The sequence below is a fragment of the Ursus americanus genome, chromosome 4 (genome assembly GCF_024610735.1).
Source record: "Ursus americanus isolate L20-20 chromosome 4, mUrsAme1.1.p, whole genome shotgun sequence".
NCBI classification, from domain to species: Eukaryota; Metazoa; Chordata; class Mammalia; order Carnivora; family Ursidae; genus Ursus; species Ursus americanus.
This window is the reverse complement of record NC_142130.1, coordinates 52033183-52053881: the sequence shown is the minus strand read 5'-3', so window position 1 is coordinate 52053881 and position 20699 is coordinate 52033183. Positions and strand designations below refer to the sequence as shown.

General features: G+C 34.9%; 1 long non-coding RNA gene across 1 annotated transcript in view; it reads left to right on the top strand.

The window, feature by feature from the left end:
• The window catches only part of LOC148110248 (uncharacterized), a 262411-nt gene that overhangs the window by 69523 nt on the left and 172189 nt on the right, over positions 1 to 20699 (top strand). The window contains exon 3 of the long non-coding RNA XR_015724101.1: positions 3823 to 3907. This is a non-coding gene — a long non-coding RNA (uncharacterized LOC148110248). The remainder of the gene's footprint in view (positions 1 to 3822; positions 3908 to 20699) is intronic.

The following is a 20699-nucleotide window of genomic DNA, read 5'->3' as shown; positions in this document are numbered from 1 at the left end:
GTTAATGGTAAAGTGAAGTGAAAAAAGATGAAGTACTGTTTCCTATTCTACCATTGAATCAAGCAGATATCATTTTAATAATGTTCTATTTTCATCCCTGCCATGTAGAGCTTGCTGCTATGTGACTGAGACACCATGTTAAGTAGGACAACTGTGAGCATCTTTGAGAAATTGCTCAGAGTTTAAATGTTTCTTAATTTTCAAACCAGCAAATGATTTCATCTTTGACCTGTAATTTGACATTCTAAGCATAGGATGTTCTGTGTTTTAGTATCAGGTGTGATTAAGCCAATTGGATTTCATCCAATCTTCTACTTATGTTGACACAGGGAAGGCTGAGGATACATTATTGAATCTCAAACCTACATAAGTTTCAACAAAGGCAAATACATAAGAAAGAAATCAAGAAAGTGCAGTTGCTATTAGTTCTGACAATAGCTCTGTGAAGTCTGGAACATGATAAACCAAATAGCGTACTCATAAACTGTTCTCTCCTCTGCAGATTTATATTTAATTTTAGGAGATATTTGTTATGTACCTACTTGTGGAGAATGTTAAGCTCTTAAAAGACAGAAGAAATGAAAACAAAATTGTTCAGGTTTCAAGGAATAGCTCTTGATTGCAGAATATGCATCCAGTTCAGAGAAAAAAAAAAAAAAAGATGTTTTCTTTATAACTTGTACCTGACGAAGTAGCTTTTTTTTTTGAAATTTATAAGTATTAGAAAACTACAAGTATATAACACTTGACACTAAGTTAACTTTAGAAAATAAGAAGTCAAGAGCTGAGGAAGCCTATCACAAGTTCAAATTCCCAACTCGTTTGCCTATATTTGAGTACTCCAAAATTTGCCCCTATTTTGTATTATTCAATCTGATTTCCCACTGTGCTTATGCACATCTTCTGCTTTATTTAGGTTGATTTCATCTGGTTTATTTTTTTAAAATGTGTTGAAATCAGAGAATGAAATTAATGAAGATGTATTCCATGTTCATGGATAGAAAGACTCAATATTAAGGTGCCAGTTCTTCCCAACTCAATCTATAATTTATTGCAATTCCAATAAAAATCCTAGTAAGTTACTTTTTGGATATTGACAAACTGATTTTAAAGTTTAGATGGAGAAGTAGAGGACCCAGAATAGACAACTCAGTATTGAAAGAGAAGAACAGAGTTGGAGGACTACTATTTAACTTCAAGACATACTATAAAGGTATAGTAATCAAGGCAGTCTAGTATTAACAAAAGAATACATGAATAGATTAATGAAACAGAATAGAGAGTCCAGAAACAGACCTCCATAAATATAGTCACCTGATCTTTGACAAAGGAGTAAAAGCTATACAATAAAGAAAAGAAAATCTTTTCAACAAAAGATTCTGAAATAATTGGACATCCACATGCAAAAAAAAAAAATGTAGACATAGATCTTACACCTTTCATAAAAATTAACTCAAAATTAATTACAGATGTAAATGAAAAGGAAAAACTATAAAACTAGAAGATGACATAGGAGAAAACCTATATGACTTTGGATTTGGTGATGACTTTTGAGATAAAACACTAAAGGCAAGATCCAGGAAGGAAGAATTGATAAGCTGGACTTCATTAAAATTAAAAATTTCTGCTCTGTGAAAAATATTGTTGAGAGAATGAAAAGACTCATCACTGACTGGAAGAAAGAAGATATTTACAAAAGACATATCTCATGAAAGACTGTGATTCAAAATATACAAAGAACTCTTAAAACTTAACGATAAGAAAAAAACTTAACAGTAAGAAAATGACCAACTCAATTAAAATTAGGCAAAAGACTTTAACAGACATCTCATTGAAAAAGATATACAGATACTAAATAAGCATATGAAAAAATGCTAAACATCCTATGTCATCAGGCAAATGCAAATTAAAACAACACTGTGATATGACTACACACCTATTAGAATGGCCAAAAGCAGAACACTGAAAACCCCAAATGCTGGTAAAGATGTGGAAAAGGAACTAACTCTCTTCAATTGGTGGTGGAAATGCAAATGGCACAGCCAAATTTGAAAGATAGTTTGGCAGTTTCTTACAAAACTAAATATACTCTTACAATATGATCCAGCAGTAGTGCTCCCTGGTATTTACCCAAAAGAGGTAAAAACTTATGTCCACACAAAAACCTGTACAAGGATGTTTATAGCAACGTTATTCATCATGGCCAAAACTTGGAAGCAACCATGATAACCTTCAGTAAGTGAATGGGAAAATAAACTGTGATACATCCAGTCAATACCTATAATCCAAGAGTATGATTCAGCACTAAAAAGAAATGAGCTATCGAATTGTACCAAAACCATGGAGGAACTTTAAATATATATTATTAAGTGAAAGAAGCAAGCTAAAAAAGCCACATACTGTATGATTCGATCTGACCTTCTGGAAAAGGCCAAACTATGGTAAAGGGAAAAAGATTAGTGGTTTCCAGGGATTAGTATGGAATTTGGGTGATGATGTGTTAATCAGGTTGTTTAAGTGTAGCACATGTACCGCTCTGGATGTTGATAGTGCTGGAGGATGTGGGTGTGGGGGGGGCCCTCTCTGTATTTTACATTGAATTTTGCTGTAGACCTAAAACTGCTCTAAAAAATAATATCTATTTAGAAGGAAAAAGAAACAATGCAAATTAAACTTAAAGCGATAAAATATAAATGCCTGAGAAGAAATTAATGAATTGAAAAACAAACATTCAATAGAGAAAATTAAGCCAAAAATTGGTTCTCTATGAAACCTACTTAACCCATGGCAAGACTTATCAAATTGTAGCAGAAATACAAAATATCAGTGTAAGGAAAGTTGAAGAAGACATTTATACTGACCAACAGTCACTGCAAATAGAATACAAGAATATTATAAGCAAGTTTAAATGAATTTAAAAATTTAGATGAAAGGGATAATTCTTAGAGAAGTACAACTTAGTAGATTTAATATTGTAATGAAGAGAAATTCTTTTAAAAATCCTATTCTTTGAAGGAAATTTAATCCATAATGAAAAGCTTTTCCTCAAAGACATTCCTACCCCACATAGTTTTCAATGTTGGTGGTGTCTATTAAAATACCCTCAAGACCAGGAAATCTTTCCTCAGCTGTATCCACTCTACCAATAATTCCATCAAAGGCATTCTTCATTTCTCTTCCAGTATTTTTGTTTGGTTTGGTTTGTTTATCTCTAGCATTTATTTTTGGTTCTTTGTTAGAATTTCCATCTCTGCTTACGTTGTCCATCTGTTCTTCTTTACTGTACTTTATCCATTGGAGCCAACTTATTCACATTGTTTTATTTTATTATTATTTTTTTATTCACATTGTCTTAAATTGCTGTCTGATAATTCCCACATCCCTGCCATATCTTAGTCTGGTTCTGATGCTTGCTATTTCTCCTCAAACTTTCGTGTTTTGACTTTCTCAACAGCTGAACACGATGCACTGAGTAAAAAGAACTGTATGTAATGAGGCCTTTTGTGGCAAGGTGTGGGTGGAGGAAAGTGTAAAGTGTTGTATAGTCTTAAAAGTAGGTCTCAGTCTTTTAGTGACTGAATTGTGAACTTCCCACATGCTTCTCAGTTTTTGGCCTCCCTTCATTGGGACAGGATGGGTAAAGTGGGCTGGAGTTGGGTATATCCCTTCTTCTACATGGAAACCTAGAGGGGGGCAAGAGTTGAGTTTTCTCTTCCCCCAGGTCGATAAAGTGCTGATTAACTTCAGCAGGGTAGGCTCTAGTGAAACGGTTTCACCTGATGGCAGACATTTTAAAGAACACGGTGCTCTGGTGTATTTCAGAAGATTCCTGTTTCTCTCCCCCTGTGAGAAGCACAGAGGATTTTTCTCTGCTCTTCACTATGAGAACCTGGTCCGGCTCCTAGAGGTAAGACACAAAAATGTGTGAATCCCCTTATATTAATGGCCACAGATGGGCTTTTTGTTTCAGTTTTGTGTTTTCCCGTTTTACAGATGACCTGAGATGCAGGTAAGTTTTGTATCATATTTCTATTACCTGCAGGATTTCCTTTAAATGTGTTGCAGTAAATGGTATTGAATTCTCTATTTTTGTCTGCAAAAGTTATTTAGCTTTCCTTTTTGAAAAATATTTTCACTTGTTACAGATTTCTTGGGTTGAAGGTTTTCTTTCAGAACTTGAAAGATGCCATTCAGTTGTCTTTTGGCTTGCATAAAAATTGAGCTGTGAGTTTCATTGTAGCTGTAGTTCTCCTTAGTGTTTCCTCTGATAAAGTTCCTTTAGTGTTACCTTGTACATCAGGTACAAGTTAGATCGACAGAGGGTTTTTTTTTCTCCATGTTCCTGTTCTGTGATTAGATGCAGACATTCCCTAGGTGTTTCTATATCAGATTAGGTCTCTCCTCATGCCCTTACCCAGGAACGGACAGCAGCAGCTTATTAGGGGTGCAGAGTAGCCTTTTGGTGGGGACAGAAGGTCATTCTCTGTTGTTCTGGTTCAATCTCTTAGTCTGTTCTTGGGGATGGGACTTCCGCTATGATCTTGTCAGATGTCCCTGCCAGATGTAGGATACCTCTAATAGCCAGGGTCTGGAGAGCCTCCAAGCCACCTTCCAAGGGTAGAAAGAAGTGTTTTTTTTTTTTTTTTTTTTTTTATTCTTTTTGCTAGAGCTGCAACTGTGTTTGCTTACCCCTCTTCCCCCACCGCCATGCTCATAGCTCAAGACTTTTTTTTTTTTTCCTTCTGTAGAAGAGAGGTTCCCAGGTGGAACTATGTGCTTTCATGCAGTGTCAGCTGTTTTTCTTGCTTAAGCTTACACCATAAATGGGGTCTTTTGCAGTCTTTCACTCTGCGCAAATTTGTTCTTTTTACCTTGTGGTGACATCCGTGGAAAAGTCCAATATTGAGTATAAAATCCTTGGTGTCTGTGAGTTTTGGGAATTCTGTAGACTCAAGCTATCCCACACTTGGTCTTTAACAATTTGTTTATAAGCTTTAGCTGAAATTTTCTTACCGGCTTATAGGATGGCCAAGCAAGCCACCACTCACATTTCCCTGAAGGTGCCTACCTTTCCTTGATGTTAGCCTATTTGTTTCCGTTGTGACCTCACCTATCTTATTAGCTCAAAACAAAGTATAGCTTTGTAGATTGTTTGGCTTTTTCTTGTTGTATGAGTGGGAGCAATGCTTTTACTCCGTTTCTGTATACTAATTGGACCTCAAACCTTTCTGGAGAAAAGTTTTTGATCAGGTGGTAGCTATTAAATCTGTTGCGGACTTCATATAACAAAAAAAGTTGCTCACACTTGTGTTGGGTTATTGAGATTATTACTTCCATTACCAGCTGTGTTGGCATCCCCCTTTGAAAACTGGGTTCTTCTTTAAAAAGGCCAGAGCAGAATTTTTCTGTGACCAAGGTATGTATGTAACCTATTGTAAATGTGAGGCCTCTGGCATGTCGTTATTAAGCTGGAGGCTTTGCAATGCTATCTATTTAGTTTTTTACTAGTAGAGCAACAGATTGAACGGATGTTTGTATATGTACAGAAATTATAAAAATGGCTTTTTCAATCCAATCTCACAATAAAACTTTATTACCTACCCATTTAAAATTTTAGAAGTTTTATTTATCTTTGGAACACTGCAAAATAGAACAGTAGTTACTTGGACAGTCAAGCAATTAATTTTAGTACCTCAAAATTCTTAATTCTAATGTATTTCATCGTTTCTATTAAATTTGATTTCATCATTCTTGCCATTATCACATTTTACTTAATCAGTGTGAAAACTACTTCAACGTAGTGCACTCTTGACTTCCAACGAATAGGGTAATAGTCTAATGCACTCAGAAAATATTTTTTCAAAGCTGTTATGAGTAATAGATAAGAAGTGCTCTGTATTCATCCAGCCGGGTCAAAAAAAGCTAGAAACAGAGTGACACTGTGAAATATAAAAGCTGTTTATCATGAATGAGCTAGGGCCTGACATTTTCTTCTTATATTGTCATTGTCACTAATAGGATGAAGAAATAGGAGTAGTGTAAAGTCGGTTTAACCATGTGACCTTTATTTTTTAACTAGACTTCATTAATTCAATAAGTTAATTGAGTGGCTATTAAATGACAAGTGCTGCATTGGATTAAAGGAACTGTGGATTTAGCAGTGACTGAGAACTAGCCCTTCTTTTTGTATAGCTCTCCATTTTTTTTTAACAAAAATTGAAAGTACTTATTATACCTTTTATATTAACTTTCCTGATGAGATCTCAAATGGGTAGCTTAAGTTTGCATGTCATTAATAAGTTTTAGCTGTTAACTACAAATTCAACTGCTATATAACTTCTCTACCATGCATAATGCTTCTTATTTTTATTTGAACGATTAGAATAGTATATAAATATTGTCTTTAAGGTTGTCAATAAAACTGAAGAACTAAAATAGAACATGAAATATTTGGTTCAAATTTAAGTGAAGGCTTCTGCAAAGTGTCATTCACTGATTTTCCTTTTGTGGATGTTAGATATCTCTGTGGCTCTTTCAGCACTCTTTGTGCATGAGACAACATCAGGTTTTTAGCAACATGAGGAATAGGAATTTCTTTACCAGGTTTAGACTTAAGGTTGCACTTACATTGTATTGTGTTTTGGTTGTCCTGTGGTACACTGGAGCCAGATCTTGCTGGCCTTGTGAGAGCCAGTTGTTAAATTTTCAGTTTTCAGACCTGGTTGTTTAAGAATTGGTGGCTTAAAATCTGATACCCACATCGTAACCAATACCATCCCCATGTTAAAAGATTTCCTAGAATGACTCCTAAGACTGAAATCTTAGGAGTAAAACTGTATTTTATTACCTAGAAGTAGTAAGGTTATACAGCTGAATCATAATGGAAAAAGAGTGAAGTAGACTGTGGAAGAATCCTTCTGCAGACTTCCTTAATGTCTCTCCCTGTCATGAAGTATCACATGGAGAACACTGCTCCCCACAATGAAAAGGTTACAGCATGCATGCAGGGTTTTCTGGGTTTGTTTCATTTTGTTTTGTTTGAGGAAGCTACTAAGAGACAAATGGCCAAGGTTTTTACTGGGAGCTGGTCACATAGGCACCCTCTGCCTAGCACATAACAAAATTCCAGACTCCCAGAAGGAAAGCAGACGTAGTATAAAGTACATTCTCTACGCAAACAGTCTAGACCCAATATACCACCCTATCATTTAGGGAATGGTAGGAACACTACTACCAACCAAGTTTCCAGATACCAGCCAAAGACCAATCTTGAAAGTAGGGCTTCTAAGAATAGTAGCCTCTAGACAACTAACTTAACACTTTTCCACACAATTAACCTTTTCCTAACGTAATTGTAAAAATCTTAAATGCTAGTTACAATCAAGTTTCTAACTATCTATTTACATTAATTAGAATAGGTTAGAGTAATTAATCTGATCCATTAGGCAGGCTGTCTTACTTGCTGTGTTCTGATAAGTAGATCTCTCTGCTGCCTCCTTTATGCTCATCCCATTATTCATTTTATGCATTTAGTCCTTTGATAAACATTTATTGCTCTATATACCATCAACATAGTTCAAAATATAGAGTACAAAATAGTACAAACTTTGTTCTATAAAGTAACTTATATTTGTGTATGGCAAGTATGTGTATATTAGAGTATAGAGATTGTGAACTTTTGCTAAATACTATGAAAACAATCTAAGGGGAATAGAGAGTGACAGAGTGGGATTTGAACTAGTTTATATGTTTTCAAGAAAGGACTCTCTGGTGGGGGGACATTTGAACAGAGAAGTGAAAGAAATAAGGACATAAATTACACAGATATCTGGAGGAAATTCCTCCCAAACAGACTTCCATGCTCCAGAGGCACAAAGTGATGGAGGAACGGCAAGGAGGTCAACATGGCTGATGTAGAGCACACAAGGTAGAGAGTTAGCCAACAGAAGACACCAGAGAGGTAGAGCAAGAACAGAAAACTGATATTTTAGAGATTTGTAGTTTCTGTTAACACCTTTTACATTTTCTTCTGAGTGAGAAGGAATCTGGAGGACTTTTGGAAAGAGGAGTGATATGATCTTATGTACATTTAAAAACTCAGAGCAAAGAATATGTTTATAGGGCAAGGGTAGAAGCAGAGAGAATAGTAGGAGTATATTAATCCAGGAAAAAAGGATGATAGTGAGGATCAGAAAAGTAGCAATGAGTGGAAATAGTAACAATGAGAAGTAAGATTTGGGCTGGGTATATTTTCACCTCAGTACCAATGGGAATAGGATAGAACAAATAGTATCTTCTTTTGGATGGTACTTTAAGATTTCTGCTCTGAGTAACTGGAAGAGAGGTGTTGATATTAATCGAAATGGGAAAGCTGAGAAAGAAGCATTCGTGGGGAGAATCAAGAATTTATGTTTGGATGTGTTATGTTTGGGATACATATTTGATGACTAAGTAGAGATGCTGAGTCAACAGTTGGATACAGAAGTCTGAAGATAAACTTGGGAGTCAACAAGTTAAAGATGATATTTAAAGCTATGGGAATGGAAGATATCAGAATGTACAGTTAGAAAAAAAAAAAGCATTACAAGGACAAAGCCATAGTTAATTGTTACAAGTCTGGAAGACGAGTAGATGCCTGCAGAGGAGGATGAAAGTTAATGAAGTAAAAGTACCAAGAGAAAGTGGTGTCCATAATCAATATGAAGAACATCTTTCGAGGAGGAAGTGGTCAGCAATATCAAATGTTGATGATTGCATTAGGGAGAGTTTGAGGATTGATAAATTTGTTAAGGTGGGTGTTCCTGGTGATACAGACAAGAGTAAATGATATAAATTACATTATCCTAGTAATGTAAGTTAGTGTGGGTTCAAGAGAGAATAGGAGAAATGGAGAGATGGAGTGTGGGTACAGATGGTGGCTTGAGAAGAACTGGAGAGGTAAAGAGAATCGTTTAATAGATCTTAATACAGCATATTTGATTATGATAAAAATTGTCAAGAAGCAACTGATAATGCAGAAAGTTAAGAGAACAGTATCATGAGTAAGTGAGATAGGATGAAATCCAATGCATAACTGGAGGGATGAGTTTTGGGTAGGAATACGGATACAAAGCGATAGCAGGAGAGAAAGCAGAGTATATGAGAGTAAAAGTACGTGAGTTGGTGAATGGCAAATTAGGTGCTGCTGAATGTTTCTATTTTGTCAGTGAGATATTTAAAAGGTGAACACCTGAAAAGAAGGAATGCCCTAGGGGTGGGCAGGTGGGGTGGTGAGGGAAGAGTTTTTGTTAATTTGAGAAGACAGGAAATAAATCTATTTGTCTAGAAGGGTGGATGACTGAATTGAACTAAAGAAATACAATAGGATTGAAAGGAAGGACAGATTTTGCCTGAGATTTATGGTCAGGGCTTAAGAGTTAGTGAATGAATTCATGTCCTTCAAGAAGAGGATGCCAGGTTGACATTAGACCTGTAAGAGTTTTTTGGAGGGACATACCTGTGAAAGGTAGAGAGGAGAGTTAGGTATGATGGAGAAGAGTTTTCAGACTGTGATGCAGGTCTGATGGCTATGAAATGAAAGCCAGGAAAACTGGGTAAGTACTTCAGACTGCGCAGTGCAGGTCTGAGAATGTCTTGGTCAGGCCAACGTGAGGTCCCCCAGCAAAGGCTGATTGTTAAGAGAATTCCAAATTGAGCAGAGATGGTTCCCCTATAGTAGTCTTGTCAAACCCAGGTACTGGGTGGGAGCAGCTGAGGGGGAGCTCAGCTATGGCATGAGCACTGTAGAGAATCTGTAGGTGCTGCTGGTGGAGGCTTTCAGTCAACTGGGCTCACGGCAGCAAGTTCTGAAGGGAGACCTGAGCTGCACATGTCCATAACTGCCATGTTCAGCTTGGCCATGTGTTTTACTCCAGCAGTGTTTAGCTACTCTGATGAATTTGAGGAGGAAGTGGAATGTTGTATTTAAATGGCTTTGAGAATTCCTGGGGTCAAAATATGAAGGGAAAGGGGAATAAACCAATTGAAGCATAACCAAATAGTTAAAATGAAGAAACATAGACTCTAAGCTGGTTATGGAAATGAGTACCTGAGGGTACTATAGTTTTACCTATGCAAGCAAGAAGCTTAAGTCCTTTTATTAAGGTAAAAATCGATAATTCCTTAATTTTCTTTGCAAGCTTGACTGTAGAAGTATAAGGCTTATAAAGTCATATGTGTAAATTTTTATGTAGAGAGAGAACCTTCCAAAAGTTATCAATTTACACATACATATACGATTTAGATGTGAGAGGAAAGCTAGGAATTTACTTCCTAGGTAGGTTTAAATTTCCATATGTTCTTTATACTCTTAACCATACAGAGTTGGATTTTAATTTTATATATTCATTGCAACATTGGTCTCAAATTTCATTGAACTACTTCATCATGTGCTCAGATGAAGAGGAGAGATTGAATGCATTGAATTTGTTGGGAGATGATATGCAGTTCTACAAAGTACTACCTTGTTGTGAGAATTTGAAGGATACTTTGGATGCTAGGGATTTCAAGGTTTATTGACTGGCATTAGGGTTAAACCCTAGTCAAAACTAAGGCCAATACCTGTATTCCCTCTTAACTTGCCACTACTTGTCTATTTAGAGACTCCACTCCCTGAATGAATATTATGGAATTAGAAAATCCCTATTCATCTGTTACTGCTCACCAGATGCTAACTTCTAACTGTAAGACTGTAATTTCCTTCCATTTGTCCTTGAGTTCATCCCTTCAGTTCTTTTTGTATTTAGGCAGGTCTAGTTTCAGACCTGAATCTTCAGTAAGTCTTGTTCTACTCCAATTAACAAAGCCTGGATGGTCAGATATATTAACAAGTAAATCATAACTTCAATCATTGCCACTGTCACTAGTAAGTGCCTGGAAGTGAGTCTGTTCTGAGAGCCTTAAGAAATATTCATATTCAATCCTTATAATAGCCATGTATTTTATTATTATCATTATCTCTATTTGGAGATAAGAAAAATGAAATCCAAGTAATGTAACTTGCTGAAATTTATACAACAAAGCCACAGAGAAACCAAGCTGACTTCTAATTCTCTTTTAATCTCTATCATATACCTTTCGTGCTAGACATTAAATATATCAATTTATAAATGTCTGATTGTCCCCATTTTCAATACATTTACAGATTTATCTCCTTTTGAAGTTCTATATTCTAATAGATACGGAAACAGTACTATCTCCTTACAGGAAAAATAATAATCCTATGTCTATACAAGGCCATCATTAGCTACTTGTTGATTTCTTTCAGACCCTGAACACATGGCTTAGTGCTTACATTTATTGATGCTTCAGGGTAACTATTTTTGGTTATAGCTATAATCATAACCCTCAAATAGAAGTGTATGTAATTTTTTTCCTTATAGTTTCAGGTCCTATTTTCATCAGAATCATTGCTTTGGGCTTGAGGCTTTTCAGATCATAAAACTGGCCTCTTAAATCAGAAACGGAAAGGACTCTTCTATAGGATGATATATGCTTCCAGATGGCATGTCAGAAAAAAGCAATATCCTTGTTAAAGGATGATTTTACCTATTTCTCTTTCTTGGTCTAAGAGTCATTTTCCAAAACTATATTGGGAAATTAATTACTTAAAATTGCAATGGCTGAAAAGCAAACTGAAATTCCAGTAAAGTCAATGATAGTTTTTCACTGCTGAAGTAAACCAATTACCTGTTGGAAACATTGTCCTGTTTGTTTAAAAGTTTTCTGCCTTCAATTGTAGCATCTGTTTTGGAAAGTTGTGAGGAAATGGGTTATAGCATTTAAGTCAAGTATTTCATTTTAAATAGAGGATTTTATTTGATAAAATTAGACACAGCCTTTTCTTGCTTTTCCTCATAGTCTTAGCCACAACTGTGAGTTTGTTTTGTTCTATGCAGAAGAATTTTCTCCCACTGAATTAAATATGTTAGGAGTATTCATTTCACTGGCAAATTGTTGCAAAATTCAAGGTGTCATATTAATTTTTCTGTTACATGGGAATCTAAATAAAACAATTTGAGCAAATCATGTTTGGTATAGTTTAGGAATTATTTTTACAGAAACAACATAAAAACCTTAAATATTTCTTATATGTATACTTGACTTTTTAAAAACACCTTTGATTTCCATATGAATAGTCTGGGTATGGAGAAATAGCAATTAAAAGGGAAAAAAGATTTAATATTTGTATTCTGTGTCCCTTATGCAACTGCTCTTAAACTGGCAAACCAAGTGAAAAGGAGATGGAAATGATTATTCATATAATACAGGCATGTTCAAAAGTTACTGTACTGTTGGGAAGACAGTTTTATTTCCTATATGCAGTAAATTATCTATAGGTTCTCCCTTTACAGCCTTTCATATGTGTTTCTTCCTTTATATTATTAATAACTTGGCCTTTGATAACATTGCATTGAAAGAACTTCAATAAGCTTATAATTATATTTACTGACACCAACTCTTGCTACTTTCAAACTACTTCCAGGTGGGTAGTTTAAGCACATCACCCTCACTTGGTTGTTCCTGTTTTAAGTTCTTTATCCCTTGGTTCTCACTCAGTCTTACTTGATCGCTCCACGTCCTGTACTTTTCGGTGAGACCAGCTTATCTGTGGATAACACTGGATGTTCTGATCAGATTAGTTGTTATTGCTTAGCTGTTCCCCAAATGAGCCAAATGCCGCCTTTCCATTTTGTCCAACATAGACTCTATCTGTTTATTCCATAAAGTCTCACTCAGTTGATTTGTCTCTGCTATGAATTTCTCTGTTCTGAACTCCTAAACCCGTCTATATTGCACAGTCTCAAACTGGACTCAAGCTTATATTGTTTTCTAGTTGCTTCATGTACTCTGTTCTCCAAGTAGATTATTTTAGAATATTATTCTCTACTGAGGCTTGTTGAACACTAAGAAACAAATAGATATTTAGTAATTATAAAACATCCTAATACAGGATCTACCACAGTAATAACATTTGTTAAAATCCAGTAGCATGTGGCTTAAATGTTCAAGAAGGTGTCCACAGTTTTTTGAAGACCATTTCATTCTTAATTTATATACATGAAATTAGCTCCATCTTATTCTTAAATTTCTTTCAGTACAAATTAGCAAGATAGCATCCTGAATAAAACCTTAAAGTTTAAACATCACATGTCTAAAATTTCATAAGCTCAGTAAAATATTTTCAACAATAATTTTTAATTATGTTAAAATGAGAAAAATATAACACAACATTTGATTCTTTTTGTTGTTGTTGTTTTATATGCCACTTGAGAAACTGATAATAAGCTGTGGACCTGCCCATTGTTCCCTCTCCAAATACAGTATGCATACAATATTTTCATGCTATTTTCTCTAGTTTATATTAGAAACAGATGTCCTTTGTAAAAAGTATAAAGTCAATTTTAAAATGATACTGCCATACTTCAAGTTTGAAATGAAAATAATGGCTTCCTTGAAAAAGACAGTGCAAACTGGGCAAGTAAAACCCAAAGGAGGAAAGTTACCTTAGCCTATGTGGAATCTTTAAAAAAGGAATAAACAAAAAGCAGAATCAGACCTATAAATACAGAGGACAAACATGATTGCCAGAGGGTTGGGCAAAACGGGTGAAGGAGAGTGGAATTTCCAGGCTTCCAGTTATGGAATGAATAAGCCATGGGAATTAAAGGAACAGCATAGGGAATATAGTCAATGGTACTGATTGCATGGTGACAGATGGTAGCTACACTTGTGGTGAGCACAGCATAATGTATAAACTTTTCAAATCACAATGTTGTACATCTTAAACTAATGTAACATTGTGTGTGAACCACATACGAATAATATATATATGTATATATATATATATTATATATATAATATAGTTGTTTTTTTTTTTTATGAGTGAATTGCCAGTATTTTACTTAAATGAAAAGTCGGTCTTTTGGATTTGATTTTGACATGGCAAAGCTCATGTCCTCTTAAATATCCATTTGAGCTTTTTAACATTTTATTCTGGTGATAATAAAATTGGTAATCTAATTCACAGAGGCTCACAGAAGCACATCAATTCAGAATTCCTATAGCTCATGTTGCCAGTAAGTTTAGCTTATGTCAAAGAATTCTTGATTTTTTTTCAAGATTCTCTGAGTCAGATTCATATTAGATTAATCCTCTCCAAATGAATGAGGTTTTACGAGTGTGTGTGTGTGTGTGTGTGTGTGTGTGTGTGTGTGTGTGTAATATATAATGCAATGTGGCATTAGTCATGCTATTTCAGCAAGAAAATATCTAAATCTATAATTTTAAAGTGTTATGAGAATTAAGCCTCAAAAGGGTCCTGCAGTATTTTCTCTCTTTGCAGACTTCTGCCTATTAAGAAACTGGTAAATCTTTGTGATTGCTGAGTTTATCCCAGAGAAACTCCTCTCCCAATCCTGGAAAGTTCAAATAGTTGTCTCTATTAACTCTATCAATACTAATATCTTTATACAGAGATATTATTTGCCTCTTTCATTCTCATTTTCTCTTTAGTTTTTTTGTCACCTCAATCTTCCCTTGGTAGCCAAAGATCAAAAGGATAGCTAAAAAAGCTAAACATTCATGTAGTTGTCACAGGTCAAACTGATGCCTCAAACCCATCAGAAATATGGGCTTTCCAGAGATTTTCTATTCAGTGATGACATCAGATACAAACGATAAGAAGTCAGGGATTCATCACCACATGGTCCATCACTTTTACAATAACCATTTTATCTGGAATATTGATAGATCTCAAAAGCCATTAAAATATTCTTTACTGGCAACTCATATGCATCCCCTTATTATCTTGTCATTTCTCTGATTCTAAAAGATCAAAATTAAGACTTATGGAAGTAGGGGAGCCTGGGTGGCACAGTTGTTGGGCGTCTGCCTTCAGCTTAGGGCGTGATCCCAGCGTTCTGGGATCGAGCCCCACATCAGGCTCCTCCGCTGGAAGCCTGCTTCTTCCTCTCCCACTCCCCCTGCTTGTGCTCCCTCTCTTGCTGGCTGTTTCTGTTAAATAAATAAAAAATCTTTGAAAAAAAAAAAAAGACTTATGGAAGTGGTATCATGTAGTTTGGCTTAAATCCAGCTTTTTTTTTTTTTTTTTTTTGGTTTTGGCCCCTCTCATCTCTGTGGTCACACAAATCATAGATGTGCAACCTTTTTCTCTTCAACGTCTTCCTCCAGAATAAATTACTGATCAAACATGCTGTGTTAAGTCCAATGGCTTTGTACAAATAATTTCTGACACATTATAACATGGTTTGCCTAAAATATACTGAATAAAATAGAATCTTTCAAATCAACTATCTGTACCCCCAAAAATGTTCTGCTCACATGTCCATATGTTTACTTAAATTTCCATTATCCCTATATAAAGCTCACCTTTAATTTCCTACATTCTTCTTTTCTTATAAATATTACCCATTAATGTCCTTATAAATACTCTTCTATTTTAGCCAAATATTTTCGGAAGCATTGATAAAGATGACAACTAAACCTTGTTTCTAAAGATTTACCTCATTTCAATGGCAAGTTTATCTGCCATCTATAGCCAGTCCACAAATGTACTTTTCCCTGACACATTATTTTGAGCGTTGACTTTTGTATTCTTTCAAAATTATTAAGTTCCATGCTGTGGCAGTTGAATGTGAGTTCAGGGAACTTGCTTCTATAGGATCAGTCATTCCCAGCTCTGAGATTAGTCATTCAGTGCAACAGTGATTCCTAAAGCATTGTCCAGGAACCCTTGGTGTTCCCTGAGACCCTTTCAGGGAGTATGCAATATCAAAATGATTTTTACAAAAATGCTGGGATACCATTTGCCTCTTTACCCCTCATTTTTCCCATGAAGGAAGAGTGGAGTTTTCCAGAGGCTACATAATCTGGTATTGAAAAAATGAATGCAGAAAGCAGGTAGGAAAATTCAGCTATTTCCATTAAGAGACATTAAGGAAAGCTGTAACATGTAAACAAGGATACTCTTTCTCTGAGTTTTCATTGTTTGGGGAAGTATAGATATTTTTATAAAGCATATAATTTAAGTTAAAATGTAATGGCTTTATTGTTGATTTTAAATAAGGATTTTTAAAAATTTTTTAAAAGATTTATTGAAGAGAAAGCGTGCAAATGTGTGCCCACACAAGTTGGGGAGGGGGACAGGGGGTGGGAGAGAGCATCCTCAAGCAGACTTGCTACTGAGTGTGGAGCCTGATGTGGGCTTGATCCCAGGACCCTGACATCATGACCTGAGCCAAAATAAAGAGCTGGCCACTTAACCGACTGAGCCACCCAAGCGCCCCTGGTAGCTTTCTTTAAATAATTTTGCTTTGTGTATTTTTCACTAAGCTCTACCTGTACTTGGGGCTTGAACTCATAACCCAGAGATTAAGAGTCACATGCTCTACTGACTGAGCCAGCCAGACACCCCTCTTTGGTTGCAATTCTTAAAACTTTTATTCAAGTATAATATACTTTATACATACATATTATAGTTATTTAGGATGATATATTTTGATAAATTGAGCATATTAAAACCAAAATCCAGAACAAGAAACAGACACTACCAGCATTCCAAGATCCTACTTTGTCTACTTCTGGTCACTATTCCAAAAAAACCCACAAATCTCCTCTCTCTATATTTATGCATGTGTATATACTTATATATGATCAAACAATATACATTATTTTCTATATAGCTTCTTTAACATTTATTTGTGAATTATCCATATTTTTGTGTGTAGTTGCGGTCTTCATTCTCATTGCCGCTTAGAATTTCATTGTGAGAGAATTCTGCAATTTATTTTACCATTCCACTATTGTTCAGCTTATTGGTGTTCTCTGAATAGTACTGCTATGAACACTTTAATATTTCTTTCTCATGAACATATGCATGCATTTCCATTGGTTATATATTGTAGGAATAGAATTGCTAGATCCTAGGATATGCTTATGTTCAGCTACAGTAAATTTTATCCATGGCATTTCAAAGTGGTCGCATGAATTTATACTCCCATCAGTACTACAAGAATTTTGACTGCCATATCCTTCCCAATTTGCTGGGGTTTTTTTTTGACTTATTATAGTAGTGACAAATTGTGGTTTAATTTGCATTTCTCTGAATAATGATATTGAGTGTCTTTTTACATATTAGCCATTCAGATATCCTTTTTCGTACTTGTCCCACTATTTTGCCCATTTTTTCTATTGGTTTGCTTGTCATTTTCCTACTGATTTATAGTGTTTTGTATATCCCAGGCATGAGGCTTTTGTTACATATGTGTGGGAAATACTTTGTCTCATCCTATGGTTCACATTACTATTCTTATCAGCTCAGTTTTTGAAAGAAAACTTAATTTTCATATTCTTTATCTATTATTTACTTTTATGATTACCTCCCTGTTTTAGAATTCTTATTCAAGGGTCAAAAAGATGTTTTCTTTTGTTCTTAGTTTTGTTTTACTTTTTACTCTATTTTCAGTAAATTTTAAATTTTACTAAAGTTTTATTTTACTGAGTTACTTCAAGAATTTATTAGTCAGATTGTACTCCATGTAGAGTTGACTTTTGTATATGGCATGAGATAAAGGTCAAGATAATTTTTCTGTATGGAAATCTAATTAATACAGCAACATTTATTTTAAAGATAGTTTTTTCCCCCACTATTTTATAGTATCTACTTTGCTATAAACTGGTTGATACTGATTTCAAACTTTTTTTCTATTCATTGTCCTATGTGTCTATTCTTGTGCTAATCCCATACTGTTTTACTAATATAGCTTTTAAATACATTGTTATAGTAGGTAGTATAAGTCTTGCTGCTTTGTTCTTTGTTTTTGCTTTATGTATTCTTGGACTGTCATATTTCTCTAAAGATTTTGAACCATCTTTGTAATTTTCATGGAAATAAATATCATTTGGAATTTTGCTTGGCATTGCTATAGATTAATTTGGGGAGAATTGGCATGTATAAAATATTGAGTATCTGAAGCCATGCATCATGTTATAGTAAGGAAATTCTTTTTTATTCCAAGTTTGATAAAAGGCCTTATAAATGAGTAATGAATTTTAATTGCACATGTATTTAGAGCCCCATTAGACATTAGATTTATTCTTTATGTTCAATATTTATGTATATTTGCCTGTACATTTGCCCTTTCTGGTGTTCTTCATTGTTTATTTTTATGTTTCCATCTGAGTTTGTTTCTTTCTACCTAAAAAAAAAAAAAAAATCCCATTTAATGTTTCTTTTCAGTGCAAATGTGCACTGCAAAGATTCTTTCAAATTGTTTGAAAGTCTCGATTTAATTCTTATTTTTGAAAAAATCTTTTCTGTGTATAGAATTATATGTTCCTTTTTTTTCCCTTCAAAGATTCATTCCACCACTGTTTTTCTTTCAAAAATTTAACCGTCTTAATGTTTTACCTTGTAAGTCCATCAACCTAATTAGAGTTACCTCACTGGACTGTAGGGAGTTGATTAGTATTAATACTCCTGCTTTCTTTATTTCTTTAACAAAAGTTTTTCTACTGCCTTCTATGACAGCATTTATCAGAGAATGTAACTGAGGAAACTCTTAATATTCCTTATTTTATATTTCTAATAAGCATTAGATAAAGTTAGGCTTTCTCATATTGACATATCTAATCACTCACACATCCAATTATGAACTCTTAAAAGGATGATGTTACCCACAGATGTAGTCATCCTCTTGCTTCCTATTTCTCCTTTTATCATTAGCCAACTGCCTTTACCTCTATGTCTCCATGACCATTCAGTTTCACCCAGGTTTCTGTAGTGTGCCATTGGGATCATTAGTATGGATAACAGTGCATGGAGTTCCTTTATCAACAACCCAAAGAATGACCTTTTCCTACTTGTACCTCACTCACCTCCATGAGGGGCATGCAACCTTGGATTTTCTCCTAGGGATATAGGAAAGTTCCTCGCCTTCAATTATACACTTCTATCATTTTGTGATTGAAATGAATTCTGTACCATGTTCTACTGTAGTCTTCTATTGTAGTCTTCTTCTGATTTGCATGTTTTAGACTTCTTTTTACTTATTTCTTGAACTTATTTGAACTGATTTACACATACTTAGTTATTTTTACTAGGCTCAATACCTGAGTGATGTCCTTTTTGGAGGAATGACAGATGAAGTAGATTTTTCTCTCTTCCACGTTAATGATAATATTAGGCCACCAACTCTTTTTTAGTTAACTCCATTTATTTTCACACAAGTTTTTTTTTTCTTTAAGATTTTATTTATCTGTCAGAGAGAGAGGGCACAAGCAGTGGAGCAGCAGGCAGAGGGAGAAGCAGGCTCCACACTGAGCAAGGAGCCTGATGTGGGACTCGATACCCATACCCTGGGATCATGACCTGAGCTGAAGGCAGACACCTAACTGACTGAGACACCCAGGGGTCCCTATTTTATACAAGTTTAATCTCTTTCCCGATATTAACATTAGGCTGAGAGATGGTCTTTTTTTTTTATTCCCCATGTACCCTTTTTTGATTATTATTAATTTTTTTTTAACCAGCCATAATCTCAATGTAAGGTCATAGACGAAGTGGACACTGATCATATGGTAACTGTATGCTTAAATTTGTAAGATATTGTCAAACTGTCTTTCAAAGTGACTGTACCATTTAAAATTCCCAAATGAGAGTTGTGTTTTTCTACATCCTCACTCAGATTTCATGTTGTCAGTGTTTGGATTCTGGCCATTCTAACAGGCGCATAGTGGTATCTCATTGTTTTAATTTGCATTTCTCTGACAACATGTGACATGGAATGTCTTCATATGCTTTGAGGTCTGTGTATCTTCTTTGGTGAGATTTCTGCTCAGGTCTTTTGCCCATTTTTTTAATTCAGTTGTTTGTTTTCTTATTGAGTTTCAAGAGTTCTTTGTACATCTTGGCTAACAGTCCTTTATCACATAGGTCTTTTGCAAACATGTTCTCCCTATTTGTGGCTTGTCTTTTCATTCTTTTGATAGTGTCTTTGCAGAGCACAAGGTTTTCATTTTAAGGAAATCCAGATTAATTCCTTCTCTCATGGATCGTGTCTTTTTTATTACATCTAAAATGTCATTGCCAAGCCCAAGGTCATGTGGATATTTCCTATATTATCTTCTAGGAGTTTTATAGTGTTGCATTTACATTTAGGTACATGATACATTAGGTACATGATCCATGTAATTTTTTTTTAATTTGATTTTTGCATTTAATTTGCTAAATTGTAAGAGATGAGATTTAAGGCTGTATGAACAATATCAAACTAGCGAAATTAATGCCTCTATTTCTTATCTTTTTTAAAGTCTTAGCAGCCATTGAATCTGTAACTTAATACATTGGGGGTCTCACAATAAGCCATTAGGGTGCTTGGGACATCATGACATACAGGTAATACTCCTCATTTATCTTAAGCCACTGCATTTCAGAGTTGTAAGTAATTAACTTCAGGGTCATATTCCCACATGTCCTCTGTCAGGATACAAGTTCAAACCCTGTGTTAACCCTTTATCTGAGCATCTCATTTAGCATTTTATTTTTTGAAGCTGTTTTAAAAAAGAGTAATGCTGATATTGCTTGTCTTTGATTTCAGAGGCTGAAAGTTCTGCAACGGTCTTATTTCAATTACATATTT